The 16,113-nt window shown below is 41.0% G+C and overlaps 1 protein-coding gene across 12 annotated transcripts in view; it reads left to right on the plus strand.

Annotated features, from left to right (window-relative positions):
• Positions 1 to 16,113, plus strand: part of CTNND2 (catenin delta 2) — an 883,391-nt gene that overhangs the window by 617,229 nt on the left and 250,049 nt on the right. The window lies entirely within an intron of this gene.

Consider the following 16,113-nt stretch of genomic DNA (forward strand, 5'->3'; position numbering starts at 1 on the left):
ACAAATAGCGTGACTCTTTATGGATGTAGCTATGTGGACGATCTATTGTATTTGACATCATAGTCGTTAGTTGAATGAATCCCATGTGGCTTGCAAAAGCCAGAGAAATGCAGAGCTTAACAAATTTGGAAGGAATTTGGAGGAATGGGCCCACTGTGGAGCTAAGTAAAATTTAAAGACCAGATCATGGAAGAAAAGAAAAGGATAATATGTAAGAACTGGTTGAGAGCACTGATCTTTCTCCAAGTAAGACCTTTCATTCTCTGCTCCATCACCTGACTCTGGGTCCTGGAATCCTTAGAGTGAGATTGCCTGAAGTTATAAATGGAGGAAGCATAACAGAGATGCTTGTTTAAAGATAATGTTGTTGTGGGGCCATCCCAGTGGCATAGTGGTTAAGTTCGAATGCTCCGCTTCAGTGGCCCAGGGTTCACGGGTTCTGATCCTGGGCCTGGACCTACACATCATTCATCAAGCCAGGCTGTGGTGGCATTGCACATACAAAATAGAGGAAGATTGGCACAGATGTTAGCTCAGCGACAGTCTTACAAAATAAATGAATAGATAAATAATGTGATTGCTTTATAAAAGTCAGTGACATGAAATTGTCTTTGCGTGAGTTATTGATAATTTTAAAATTGTATGAGTCTTGATTTAAACAGAGAAAGCAATTGCCATTGCAAAATCATAATAGACATGGTATTAGTCCTAAATTAGATGAATTTTTACCTTATGCTAGTAAAATTTCTGAGAGATATACATGCATTCTAACTTCTAGTTGTTAGTAAAAATAATAATGAAAAATGTTTGATCAGACAGTGTAGCCTCCTGGTTAAGAGTGTGGGCTCTGAAGCGAGTCCTTCTGGGTTTGAATTCTGGCTCCATCACTTGATTGTCTCTGGGACTGCAGGCCAGTTGCTGAGGCCCTCTGTGCTGCAGTTGCTACATCTATAGCATGGGGACATTAATGGTACTGCCCTGATGGGAATGTGGTGGGTGTGAAGTGAGTAAGCACCTAGAACCTAGCACGTCTAGAGCAGGACGTGCTCAATAAATGTGAGCTCTTTCTCCCTTGACTTCTACTTGTAGGAACAAAGTCATATCGGTGCTTATTGTAAAGTCGTGTTATGTAAGGAGATATTCTCTCTGATTATTGAGTCTGTAACTATCTCTAGAGGTAGTGGATAATAAAGTATTATCTCCATACAATTTCTGATCACTCTAGGCAGATCTAGAAAGATTGCCTGTTACATTCACCTGAGAGCAGAGTTTTGTTTTGTTTTTTAAATTATTTTATTGAGGTCATAATGGTTTATAAATTGTGAAATTTCGGATGTACATTATTATTTATCAGTGTCTGTATAGACTGCATTGTGCTCACCACCTATAGTCTAATTTTTCTCTGTCACCACATATATGTGCCCCTTTATCCCTTGAGAGCAGAGTTTTCACGCCACTGAACTCATTTGCTTTCTGTGAGTCCCGTGTCCCTCATGTGATTTCTTATTCTCAATCTAAGTCCATAGAGCTCAATAGAGAGAGACTCTGGAGAAAGGGCAGGAAATGGGTATGAGGGAGGTTCCTCAAAATCAAGTGCAAGAATGAAAACTTCAACAGCATTATAAGAGCATGCGAATCTAATATGATGTGTTTTCAGTAATACCACTGCCACTAAAGTGATATTTTTGTCATGAGCATTGCATGATTCCATTGTACCGTACTCTTACTAAGATAAAAAAAGGGAAGGCAATTTCAAATGTTGGTAACTTCCCCAAATTCGGTTGTAAGCATCTTTTAAATACATAGAGAACTGTTAAGGAATGCCATGACTTAGGTCTTTAAAAGTCACAAAATAAAACATTTACAAAAGGAGAAATTGTTACGAATGAGTAAGAATATTTTCCCAAATGACAAGCATTTACGTTCACTGAACTTATCCACTGTGTCACTTAGTTGAAATTCTAATTTTAAATCTTACAAGATAAACTTACTATTCCTATACGCATCATCCCCCCTTCCTGAAATAATTGTTCATTGTGTGAAAATTCTTTATTTAGGTTTAGGTCATAAGTATTGGAAGGACCACTCATTTACTACTGTTCCCAAACTGTGTTCCAAGGTGCCCCGGGGGGACACAGCAAAGAGGGGCTCCTCAGGATAGTTTAAGTTTTTGAGAGAAACACAACAACATCTCTTGGACACCGAGAGAAACATGAGCTCGAGTTAGTTCAGTTTCAAAATTCAATTGTCACATTCCTTTTGATGATGTCATAACTTTGCAAATCTAGATTTTTAGAGGTTTCTATCATAAAAAGTGAGAACCATGTGAAATTCAATATGAGAGGAAATGAAGGCGACAATATCTGATTCCAAAGTTTGAGAGGTTGGGTAGTGCCCAAGAGGCACTAACTTGTTAGGACATAGCTAATACTACCCCCTAACTACTTAGTAAATGAAAGTGTCAGGTGTTTCTTTTGCCCAGGGACACCATGAAAAACTTACAGACACAAAGGGCCCTCTGAGCCAAGAACGTTTGGGAACCTCTGCAGTTATATACACTCAAGCTCTGCCCATTTATTGCCTTCAGTCACTTCTCACAGAGGAAAAAACTATTTGAGTTTTTAAAAATCAATTTGTACCATTAAATATTACATCAGTATTCTTTTTTCTTCTTCTTTTTTTTTTTTTTTTTTTTTGCTGAGGAAGACTAGCCCTGAGCTAACATTAATGCCAGTCTTCCTCTATTTACATGTGGGTCACTCCCACAGCATGACTGATGAATGGTGTAGGTCTCCATGCCCAGGATCCAAACCTGCAAACCAGGGCCACCAAAGCAAAGTGTGCCAAACTTAACCACTAGGCCACAGGGCTGGCCCCTACATCCATATCCTTAAAGATCCAAGTTATTTGTTTCCCTTTGGCTTCAGTTCCCTGCTATGGAGATGAAACATAAAACCACATTTTTCTAGTGAGTAAATACTTCATGAAGAAGCTGCAATTCCTAATTAATGAAAAAGATTAAACAAACACTGTATGCTTTTATTATTTGCATAAATAAAACTATGTTTATCTGCCACTTACTCTTTTTTCCTGTAATCAAACCTATTTCATCTGCCCTGCCCACCCATCAACCCAGTTTTAAATTATAAAGGTCTATGGGAGCAATAACAGAAAATATCTTTAAACTCATTGCAAACTTTTAAATTAGTTTTCAAGTTAATCACAGTCATTCTGCCCAGAGTTAGGCAGACACAGAGGTAATAGAAGCCTGGTCTAAGAGTTTATCAATGGGCAGAAATTAAAGGTAATTAAACACTATTCTCTTGAAACAAATACGTTCTTTTTTTATTATGGCACTTTAAAAAGAAGCTGGCTAATATATTCAGTTGCACAGACATGGACTCTTCCAGTATAATGATATACAGCTGGCCCGTCCATACTCCTTTTGCCCATGATCTGAAGGACTACTAATAAATATCCATTGTTAGTTATTTTACTCAAAATGAAGGGTGAATATATCCTCTACAGCTTAAAATTTAGAAACATCCAGACACCAGAAATGGAGGTAAATGAATAGCTTTATAGGAAAAGTGCTGTAAAATATGGTTAAAAAATACCTATGGATGGAATTCCTTTCCATTTAGTCTAGTAATGAGAGAGAATTGTGAATGGCCACTTGGACACTTAGTTCTTTTTTTGTAATAGTAAGAGTGTACCCAAAGTATTCATAACTACTTTAGAATGTCTTTAGGGCAGAGTGAAATAAGAGACCTAGATAAGTGTGTTTTTTGGGTGGGCACGAGTAACTATAGACGTAACTAAATGTCTATGGTTTGTTTTTTGTTTCCTTTTCTAGCCACTAAACAGCAGCACCTTTCCTCCCATTCCTGACGCATTGCGTGTAACAACATCAGAAAAGCTGAGAGACAGAATCCACGAAATCATTCATCAGTAGTTATATTTAAATGTCAGACTTGCTATCTACATGATTGCAGAATAACCAGTCAGTGATACAAAAAGAGTTAACGTGTGGCTTCATGGAGACAGAGCAACTGGTTTCTTATCTTTTCTTTCCTTTCCTTTTCACGTGTAGTTTTGGTGTCATGTTGATAGAGCTTAAGAACACCATTTTAACCCCCAGAATAATACTTCTGCAGAGGCAGCCAGCTTCAGAAAGGAACGCTGGTCTTGGGCGCCTTCCCTTCCCTTTCTGTGACTCCTTAGATCTCATTTGGCAGTCCCAGGCCTCGTGGCCAAGAGAGAGCAGCCCCTGGCAGCCAAGAGCTAGACAGGCATCCACAGCTAGGCCTTGGTGTTCTTCTTTTAAGAGTAAATAATTTCACAGGATGTCAACATCACACAAGGCCACTCTGAACACGATGAATCAAGACAGAATCAAGACCCCTCTGTAATCCTGTCTGAACAGACAAAACATGCATGTTATCCAAACCACAACACCGATGACAACAGCCACCTATCTTGGCTAATTGGGCTGACTGCTGTTTCTTCACGCATCATGGTTTGAATCCTGCTCTATTCCTCCCTTCTTCTAGATAAGAATCTTTAAGATACTCAGTAACAGAATTTCCCCTATGTCCTGGCAGCAACCAATCCAGAACAAAGCCCTGCTCCCTTGAATCTGCACCAAAGGACCTAACACAAGCCCCAGTCCTAGTCTGTTCTAACAGCATTTTATTGAAATGTGTCAAAGTCCCATGCTGTGGGTTCTTTCTTCTTGTTAGGAGCGATAAGCCCAACTTTGTTCAGTCACAGAGGTGATCCTGTTTGTTTTGGCTGGATAGCATGGACATGGCTGGCAACTTGTTTCTTTTGAGGAAAATTAGCCCTGAGCTAACATCTGCTGCCAATCCTCCACTTTGTGCTAAGGAAGACTGGCCCTGAGCTACTATCCGTGCCTATCTTCCTCTACTTTATATGTGGGACGCCTGCCACAGCATGGCTTGACAATCGGTGCATAGGTCTGTACCTGGGATCCGAACTGGCAAACCCTAGACCCCCAAAGTGGAATGTGTGAATTTAACCACTGCACCACCGGGCTGGCCCCTGGCAACTTGTTTTTTGAAGTTTTCTCTTCCTGAATATCACCCCCTTACACCGCATGACCCTGTGTCCATCAGGAAATTAATCCATGAAACCGTAAGAATAAATATTGTCTTCCTTCTTAGATAACATGCTTTTTCTGCTAGATAATTTTGCTCCGACATTATTACCCACTGTAATCCAGAGGCAAGAACCTATGTTTCGAACTAGAGATTGAGTGCATTGCAGAACAGACTGATGGATGAGATATCTTGGCTAGATGTAACGTTGCATAAGCGTCGAATCTTGACAGTGGCCACCAGGTTCCATGCACTAACTTACTCATGAGCTTGGTCAAGTCACTAAACTGTCTGACCTGAGTTTCCCAGTCTATACAACAAGGGTGGGAAATCCTGGCAAAGGTGCCCTCCAGTTCTAAAATGTAAAGAAAATCAAATAGAAATGCATATGTAAAAATTCTGGAAATTATGAGCCATTATTTTGAGTATTCACGATAGCACAGTTATTATTATTGTTAGTAATAATTATTTCTGCCATCTTTTACATTGATTTGAATCCAGCACTATCCAACAGGAAAGAAGTCAGTTAGATGGGCTTTAAATGCAGCTCTAGCACTTTTTGAAGACTGTCTCTTACTCAGTGTATGGTCATTTCCTATTTATGATCTGTTTCCTCCTCTAAGTCTAAGTAGTTTGAATTCAGGACTCAATGTTCACATCCCCAGGACCCAGAACTTTTCCTGATCCATTAAAACCCTCCCAGATACTCCTGGAGGAGACAACGCATGGGTGCTATTCTCACACACTTTGTTGCCTCATTTTTAAGAATATCTTCAAACACCTTTCGCACTTGGTACCTTTCTTTTTTTTTTTTTTGAGGAAGATTAGCCCTGAGCTAACTACTGCCAATCCTCCTCTTTTTGCTGAGGAAGACTGGCCCTGAGCTAACATCCACGTCCATCTTCCTCTACTTTATGTGTGGGACGCCTACCACAGCATGGCGTGCCAAGCGGTGCCATGTCCGCACCTGGGATCCAAACCAACAAAACCCGGGCCACCAAGAAGCAGAACGTGTGAACTTAACCACTGCGCCACTGGGCCGGCCCCACTTAGTACCTTTCTGGACCAAATTTTGTTAGATTCTATTAAGATTTCCTTTAAAGGAAGTGTCTTTGTTCAGTGTTATCTGAAATCAATTGAGTGGTGATTCTTTGGAGAACTAAGGTGACGAAGATGAAATTGTATATGTGCAACATGCTGCCAAACATTTGCAGGACTAAAATCAGCAACAGATGTCCTTAAGTCATTGCTAGAGCCAACACTGGACTCTGGTTAGCAATCAGCCCTCAGGAATGTGCTCACAGCTTACGTTGTAAAGACACCATGACAGGTGCCATGGGACAGGTTCTCACTTCCAGAAACGTGTAGCCTACTGTGGAATCTTAAGAGATGGTATTCTTGCATTTAGGATGCATCTATCTATATAACTGTGGCTTCTGTCATAACTTCAGAAGTTTTCATTAAAGGAATCATTGATATTTCAGGGGCCTGCCCCATGGCATAGTGGTTAAGTTCACACACTCTGCTTTGGCAACCCAGGTTTCACAGATTCAGATACGAGTTATGGACCAATGCAACACGCATCAAGCCATGCTGTGGCGGCATCCCACATACAAAAAATAGGGGGATATTGCCACAGATATTAGCTCAGGGACACTCTTCCTCAAGCAAAAAGAGGAAGATTGGCAACAGATGTTAACTCAGGGCCAATCTTCCTCTATTATTTAATATGAAGTTCCCTTTAATATGTATATAAGTATATATATATATATATATATAGTATATGTATATAGACACACGCACATAAATATACGTATAAAAATGTATAATAAAACCTCTCAAAGGTGATCAAGTCCTTTGTGGCTTTTTCTCGAATTCTTAACCTAGTCCTGAGGCAAAATCCTCATCTTCTTCTGATATCAACAGGGTAAAAACTGTTGATTAAACGCACTTGAATCTTGACCCCTAACCTAAATATTGGGCATCAAATCCTTTCCCTCTTGTTCACACTGGAGGTTCACAGGTGCAGGTGATTTTCTAAGAAGCATCATGGGCTGTTAATTTTAAAACAGGTATGTTGTCGTAGAGTATAAACATTTTCCATTAAGTCCTTATGGCTTACAAGGAAAAATTTATGGATACTAATTTGTTGTTTTTTCCCTGGGGCTATTATTACCAAACAGAGACTGGTAGGATTTCCAGGGCAACTAAATGCTTATGTGTATGAAGTTAAGTTTTCATTCTGGAGCATATTTTTATTGAAAAAGTCTAGTTGTATTAATAAGTAAATAGTATTTAAAGTTAATTGATACTGCATAGATATTGCAGTATAATCAATAATATTCTTTGTAATCTAATGGTCTGTTAGAATATTTAGGTCTTCATTGGAAGTGGAAATTCACTGGTACTTTACATGTGATTAAAAATGATAAATAGTAGCATAAATTTTGGCTTATTTTCCCCCCTCAACTCCTAATAAACTGAATTCAGAGAAGAAGCCCATTGTTTGGCTAAGATTTATTTCAGGCACCCAGTACCCATAAAGGTCCAGAAATAATGAATTTTCTCATTGTTTTACTGTTTCTCTCTCTCTACTCCAGCAGCCAGTAGAAAACTTGTTAGTTGACATTGTTCCTCCTTATTCTGAAATAATAGATTCCAGTCCCCCCAGGGGGCTCCTAGCCTGACCAGTGCACCCCACCAGCCCCAGGCTGGACCTGAGAGATGAAGCAACAGGAGTCACCAGTTAACATAGAACATTGGGTGAGAGGAGAAGCAGAGGGGCCTTATCAGAAGAATTCACTGAGCATCTCTCGCCTGCACACTTCATATGCAACCCATCAGGGAATGCTTCTGGCTCTGCCTTCAAAATGCGTGAGAGTCCCTCTGCTTCTCAGCACCATCTGCTGAGCCGCCACCATTCCCACCAGGATCCCTGCAGGACTTTGCTCACCATCCCCTGTTCCATCCCACACCCTAGAGTCTGTTCTCAACACCACAGCCAGAGGGATCCCTTTTGTAAACTCAGCTTTATCAAGGTATAATTTATATACGATAAATGCATCAGTTTAGGCCTACAGTGTATGAGTTTTGTCAGATGTATACCATGTAACCACCGTCAAAGTGATTCTTTAAAAATGTGAATCAGATCACAACATTCTGATGGCTCCCGTACCTCTCAGAGCAGAAGCATAAGGCCTGCCATGGCTGACAAATCCTGTCATCTGGGCCCATGTGGCCTCTCTTAACATGGTCCCTGGGACTCACTCCACTTCACCCATTGTCCTTCTAACCTCTTGCCTGACATGTCAGACACACTCCTGCCTCAGGATTTTGCCACTGTTCTCCATTTCTAGAACATTCTCTCCACCCAACACCACCTTTAGGGCTCTGCTGCACGGTCACTTTCTCAGGGAGGTCTTCCATGGCCACTGCATTTACAATAATAACCCCCCTACTCACACCACACACACACACACACACACACACACACGCACACACACAGGTGTTGCCTGTGTCTCTTCTGCTTTATTTTTCCCATCACATTTGTATCAGTTTCCTGTGGCTGCCATAACAAAGTACCACAAACTAGATGTCTTAAAACAACAAAAATTTAATCTCTAAGAGTTCAGGAGATCGGAAGTCTGAAATCAAAGTAACGGCACAGTTGATTCCTTCCAGAGACCCTGAAGGAGAAACCATCCCATGCCAATCCCCTGGCTTCTGGTGTTACAGCAATCCTTGGCATCCCATGGCTTGTTGCCACATCACTCCAATCTCTGCCTCCATCTTTACATTGCCTTCTTCTCTCTGTGTCTCTGGGTCCTTTTCTTTCTCTCATGAGGATACTCTTGTTGGATTTAAGGCCCACCCTAATCCAGTAAAATCTCATCTGGATCCTAAACTACACCTGCAAAGACCCTATTTCAAATAAGGTTACATTCTGAGGTTCCAAGTGGACATGAATTTGGGGGCGACACTATTCAACCCAATACACACTTATCACTGACAAATAATATGTTTTACTCTTTTAATGATTAATTGCCAGTTACTGTTGGAAAGCAATTTCCCCAAGGAGAGGGACCTTTGCTCTGTTCAATACCATATCCCCAATGGCTAGACGCACGGTGGCCACTCAGTGAACACTGGCTGGAGGAGTGAATGGTTCATGACTGAATCCTAAGATGAAGCAGGCAGTCGGGCAGGCTGCGGGAATATAGTGAGAAGAGAAGGCTCCTAGGCCTTACTGAGCTAAGCCTAAGGTCAGAGAAGTTGCAGGTGCAAATAGATCAGCAAGAGGTGGTTGGGAAGTCAGAGTAAATTAATAGAGGAGTCTACCTGATCATCAGACGTCACAGAGAGGACTCCCGGAGGCATGAATTGGAGGTGGTGCCTCTTGGAATATTCCAAGAAGCTTCCTCTACCTCCTTGCCCCAATGAGGTGGTCTCTTCCAAGCTTAAAAGGGCCATATCTTGTGGTCAGATGGGCCTCTGCATTTGTTTTCTGTGGCTACTAGAATAAATTAAACAATGCGTATTTATTGTCTTATAGTTCTGAAGGCCAGGAGTCTGAAATCAGGTTCACTGGACTATCATCAAGATGTCATAGGGCCATGCTGCCCCCAGAGGTCCTAGAGGAAAAATTGTTATTGCTTATGATACAGTTTTGGGAATTACATCTTCTCAAAATGTAAAGCTTAGAGAAAGCCATTTCTTTTAAAAACTGTAACAATTGAACTTGCTCTCTAGATAGTCGTAATTCTAGTGCGACTGTTTATATAAAAGCAATATTTTTTTTTAAATGCGATTAGCCATATAGGGAAGCTTTTTGTTTGAGTTACGAACTATCCATGAATGAGGATTAAGACATTAATGCTCCTGCGTGTTTATCATTGGATAAGTTCTTATTGGTCAACAAGAATTAAAATTCTCCATTTTGTCATTAAAAAAAGAATCCTTCTATGTAACTTTCTTATGACCACCCCCTCTGCACCCCCATAGCCCTATCAACAAGACCAAATCAAACACAAGACAGGCCACCTCATGGCTCTGGATGTAAAAATTAAAGCCAATATAGTCTTTAAAACTTTTAGTTGGAGTTCAAAAGCTTATAAATGATTGAGATTTTCATATTTAAAAAATGTTCATGCAACCCTGCCTCCAATGGAAATTGAGGTAGCAGTCAAAGTAGGCAATATCCCTCTGAGGTAAAACTGTGCTGAAAATCAAATATTGGATTCCTGAAGGCTCTGGTGGTCCTGGGGCTCTTTTCAGTGAGAAATAAAGTTGATAAAATGTTGTGACAGTAAATCAACTCTTAGGTTTCCGTGCCAGCATAACATAGTGACGAAGTTCAAACTGTTTGCTATTTAGCCCTGTGCTGAGCACGTTGTAATTTTAACAACTCAGATAGTGCCTATAAGAGTGAAGATTTAGTCACAATATTGTTGGTCTGTGTGACAAGTTTTAATGGAGAAAAGGTTACATTTGCATATTCTCCAGTTCCATTAACATTTCTAAAGAGAAGCCCAGTAACAAATGAGAGTTATGAGTTGGGCTTCTGTAGGAAATCATAGATGGTTGTCTTCAGTTATATATGTTTTATATAGTTGTATATGATACCTGACATTTCTTGAAGGCCCACACTGTGTGCCAGACATTGCTCTAAGGGCTTCATGTGTATTATTTCTAATCCTTGCAACAATACTCCAAGGTAGGAATTATTATCTCAGTATAACAGATGGACTCACTGAACATATACTCTGAGAACACCTCACATACCAGCCAGTGGAGATTCAGCAGCAGACAAGACACAGGAGGAGCCCCAGAATGCAGAGAAAGGCCATGGTGGAGCAGGATTTGAACCCGCTCTGACTGCATCCAAAGAAGTTTGCCTGCTGGAGCACTCGGTCTCTGAAGGGGGTTGGGGCAAAGGAAATCATTTCATAATGGCAAATTTTAATACGTAATTCTTACTACAAGCTAAGGCAATATCTCTCCTTACACTTACATTCCTTCAAATAAGTATACCAGCCAGTTGAAAACACATCAGTAAAAGGTTATTTTTAAAAATAATATTATATAAATTAAATATATATATATATTCCTTATAGCAGTCTTAGAGTAACAATTACTAGTATATATCTAGCTGTTAAAAGTTTACCAAGTGCTTTCATGTATATTATGTTGTCATTTAAAAAGAAATCCCATGAAATAAGTGGCATTATTCTCTATATTTGATCCATGGAAACCAAGGCCAGCAAACACTATGGGACTATCCTGTATTTACAGGCTAAAGAGCAGAAAGCCAGTGTTCACTTTCTGACTTCCTTCCCAATTATTCCAATGCCAAATCCTGTGCCCATTCTACTACAGTAAGCAAAGAGTGAAAAATTTGTAACACGCTTGCTCAACAGAAACGATCAAATGCAATCCATGTTTAGACCAAGGTTCACCACCCGGGCTCTAATGACATTTCGGAGCAGAGAATTCTGTTGTGAAGGACTGTCCCATGCGTTGTAGGATGCTGAGCAGCATCCCTGGCCTCTGCTTGCTGAGTGCCAGTAACGTCTTCCAGTTGTGACAACCAAAAATGTCTTCAGGTGTTGCCAAATGTCCCCTGGGGGACACTGTTTTAGACTTACTGTCTAAAATAGCACTGTTTTAGATATTATTTCAAGACAAGGTTTACAGCAGGCAACATAGTTACATGGTCAAATTTATCTATTCAAAAGCAGACAGCTAGAGTTTTCTTTTGGCTCTACCACTCAAGTGTGTTACCATCTCAAAGTCTAAGTTTTCTCCTCTGTAAAATGAAAGTGAACTACGTAAAGCTAGTTAGGGATTAAAGAATTAAAGTATGTTAATGGGGAACCTTGACAACTGACTTTTAGTACGCACTCACATTCTTACTTAAGGTTATTTTTCTGCCTGTTCTTTAAGCCTAAACAAATCTGAATTTCCTTAGATTTCCTTTTCACGATACTGACCGCAGACCAGGCCCAGACTGTTTTGTATCTGAATGAAAGGCCCTTCGTGATCTCATCCCAAACTTGCTTTCCAGCCCCGTCTCCACCATCGCCCGTTCCCAGGCAGCCCTCCTACCTGTAGCCTCCTGGTCCACAGACTTACCCCAGTCATGCCGACTGTGCACCTTTCCCAAATACATCAACCCCCCGAGCGACCCCAAACCTTCACACACGCTGTTCTCCCACTGGTATTTGTCTTTTCCAGAACGTTTTTGCCTGTGAGTCACTGCTTGTCCTTAAGGATCAAGACTTTATGTGAAGAAACCGTACCATATACTGAATTCTGGCCCAATTGAAACTGACAGGTTATTTCCTCTAAGCCTCCAACAGTTTCTCTGGAGTCCATCTCCATGGGCAGCAAAAAATCTAAACAGAATCTGATCTAAGTGAAACAAAACTGTTCTAGAAAAAGAGACTTGATATAAATCATTCCCTCAAACTTTCTGCTGGGGGGCGGACCTCCTTTAGCATCTATCTGGTGAAACTGAGGAGAGCCTTTGGAGGTGCAGGGATTCTCTGAGACGGTGACCGCCGCCGTGGCCAAGTCCTGGAGGAAGGGCAGTTACGACAACCGGAAGTAAACTGCCTGGACACACAGCCCCCTCCGACCCCCTCCTAGAAAGCTGGTTTAGGCTGGGTGACAGTTGAGTCATTTTACACACTAACTTACTGTTACCCTTGGTCTTATCTGGCTGTCTGATCTCTCTCACCCCCTTTGACTCTGTCCCTGAGTAGTCCCCCCACAACCCCCCAGTTCCCTACCGTCACAGGTTTTCACTGCGCCAAATGAGGATTGGGACATAGTGGCTCCGGGCCTTCTTTCATGCTGTGAGGAACGTCCTTTCCCCTATAGAGCTTATAGTGGGCAGAGTGTGTTGAGGGGAAACAGGTAACAATAAATAATAATAATGCAAGCAATAGAAGGGAACTTCAGATAGTCATAAGTACTGTGGATAAGCTAGGACAGTAGGGTAGAGATGACTTGTTAGAAGTTACAAGGAGATCCCCTCAGACACCTTTGAACTGAGACCTAGTAAAGACAAGAGAGCCCCATGCAAAGACCCAAGGGGAAAGCCTTCCTGGAAGTACCAGATCTTGAGGTGGGAGCATGAGTACTGTTTTCAAGAGGAAGGAAGCAGGTCAGGGAGGTTGGTGTGAGAGGCTCAGAAACAGGCAGCAGCTGCATCTGTGGGGCCTCCTGTGCAGAATTGAGGAGTTGGATGTTTTTCAAAGTGCAGTGGGAAGACACTGGAGAATTTAAGCCATGGAGTGATAAGATAGAGCATGGAAAAGGCTGCTCAGGCTGGTAGCCTGGAGAATGACTGTGTGTCTGTGTCTGTGTTTATCTGCATCTTTGTGTGTGTCTGGGAGTGGGGAGCATTTAGGAAGGATCAGTTGGTGAAAGCAACAACCCTTGCTTTTCCTGTAGCCACCAGTAGAACTGTGGAAACACTCTTCCTGCCGGGACACTTTCTTCACTCATTCCTCCATGTCTTCTTTCTTTTAAAGTACATTTACTTGGCGTTGTGTACAGGAAGTGTTATATGTGCTAGGTAACAAAGATGACCAAAAGAGTTGTGGCCCTGGCCTCACAGAACTTACCACAGAGTGGAGAGGGAGCTGGTCATCGGTCACAGTCCACGATGTAATAGTGGCATTACTGACTCAGCACGGCATGGATGGGAATCCAGGAGGGCTTCACTGAGGAGGCCACAGAGAATCCACGACCCCAAGTGTGAGTGAGAGGCCACCAGTCCAGGACCATTCCAGGGAGCAGGAACAGAAGCAGGAGAGAGCACTGCCTGCCCGTCCGCCAGTGTGACCAGTGCAGATAGCCAGGGGGATGTGGTGTGACATGAGGCTGGCGAGGTAGGAGATGGCAGGTCCAGGAAGGCCTAGAGGGCCATGGGAATGGTCTTCATCCTAAGGACAGTGGGAACGGCTGAGGGTTTTAAGCAAGATAATAGCACAGTTAGGTTTGCATGTTTGCATATTTAGATAATTTAAGTAGGAAAAGGGGTGAGGTGGGAGGTGACCAGCATGGTCGGCAAGGTCGAGGTGAGAAACTAGGCGTGGGAGGACACTAGTGGCAATGGAGGGGATGTTTGGGATTCCAGAGATTTCAGGGGAAGCTGATAACAGCCTTTCTTTTGACCTCAGAGTGAAGACTTTAGACCCCTCCTGGATTCGTGATTCTTTGGAGTGTCCGTCTGTTCTATCTCACTTTGGGCTCTGTGTGTGTGTATGCATCCATACACACGCATGTGCATGCATGTGTGCAGAGTCCCTCAGACTGTTGCCCTAGAGCTTTGTTCCAAAGATGTTCTTGATATGTGCCGTATAAGCCTAAGAGAGCAATTACCATCCGGTTAGTAAAATGCGCTGAAATGAATTCTTTACTAATCACTTTCCAATAGCATTGGCTCACCTGAATTCATCATAGCCATCCAGTCTTTACATGACACTTCTAATTTTAATTTACAGCTGTTCTGTAGATTTTGATTTAATTTGTACAGAGAATAGAATTTTAGGAGGCTGGTATTAAAGGAAGAGGGACTATGCTATCTCGATATTGCAGAGGTGGTTTAGAATCATGCAACCAAAGGAAATTAAATTAAAAAGAAAAACAGGCTTCCCATGTTTTAATCCATAATTGTTTTCTACTGTGATCACATAGCCAAGAAGAATTCAATAGTTTGTCCATTATCAGCAATCACTTAGGTATGTTTTGCAGCAAATGTATTGCTGTACTATAATGTCCTTTTGAAAATGGATGAGTCTGCCTAAGATATTAGGGAAATTTATTAAATACTTAATGCACATTAAGTCGAATGCTTTATCTTTCCAATAAAAACTAAGCCAACTCAAAGGAATCCTATTTCGTATTGTCTTCAGTAGCTGTGAGGGAAGCACCGGGTGTTTCAAGGCTTGCTTGACAACCTCCACCAGTTGTGATAAAGGAGCGATAAAGAGAGCAGGTTAGAATCTACGAGGAAACTTTTAACCTTTGCCTGTTCCTTCTCTCTCCCATTTTTCATGACTCCTCTTCTCAGCTGACAGCGCTGACCTGGCATCAGTAGGATGTATGCTTCTGAGTTGTTTCTCCAGGAGTTGAGTGGTTGTTGCAAAGCTGTCTCATTTCTCTTCCACCCTGTCCTTCGAATAAATAGTACCCTTTTGTGGCTCATGGGGTCAAGTTTTTTTCTGTAGTCTCAGAGGTTGCTTTTTTATTTCTCTGTTAAAAATTGGTTCCCTGCTACAAGAATAGAATCCACACAGTTGGCCTTGTTCCCTCTGTATTCTTGCTGGTTGAGCTGATTGATTTCATAAAAGAATATTCATTTGCATAATGGTACCATCAGCCTTATGGTTTAGAATGGATTTAGATATCTTGGAGCATATTCCTTAAAATTAAATAAACTATCAGCTTCTTGGAGTAGCTGTGATGTAAAAAAGGAGGATATAGGAAAAGAAGGTACAATGCATAAAATGTATTAACACTGTGTGAATAAACCTAACTCTTCAAATAAATGGCTTCCTTTTGTAAAGTCTTGTTGCTATTTTTTCATCCCTAGAGAACCATTTAGGGAATCTATTTTTAAAGAAGAGTTTATGATAATAATAATCATCATAAAAATAATAAAAGTGATGACATCAACTGCTATTAGAACATTTTGGATTGGACTTATCCAGTCATATTTTCTCTTGTCTGATAATTTAGGTCAATGCTCTCCCTGAATCAATGAAATGGTGAATTAAATGTGACCTTATAAATTATCCATTTAAGTCCAAATGAAAAATGTATACATTAATAAAATCATGTGCCATTTTAAGTCATTTTTATCATAGTCTTCGTAAACATGTAACTTCAGCTGATGCATTTAAGATTATATACGTGTACATGTGTATATGTATCTATACATACATGTTTACGTACACATATATGTACTTACAAACCATTTACT

This window comes from Equus przewalskii, chromosome 20 (assembly GCF_037783145.1).
Source record: "Equus przewalskii isolate Varuska chromosome 20, EquPr2, whole genome shotgun sequence".
Taxonomy (NCBI): domain Eukaryota; kingdom Metazoa; phylum Chordata; class Mammalia; order Perissodactyla; family Equidae; genus Equus; species Equus przewalskii.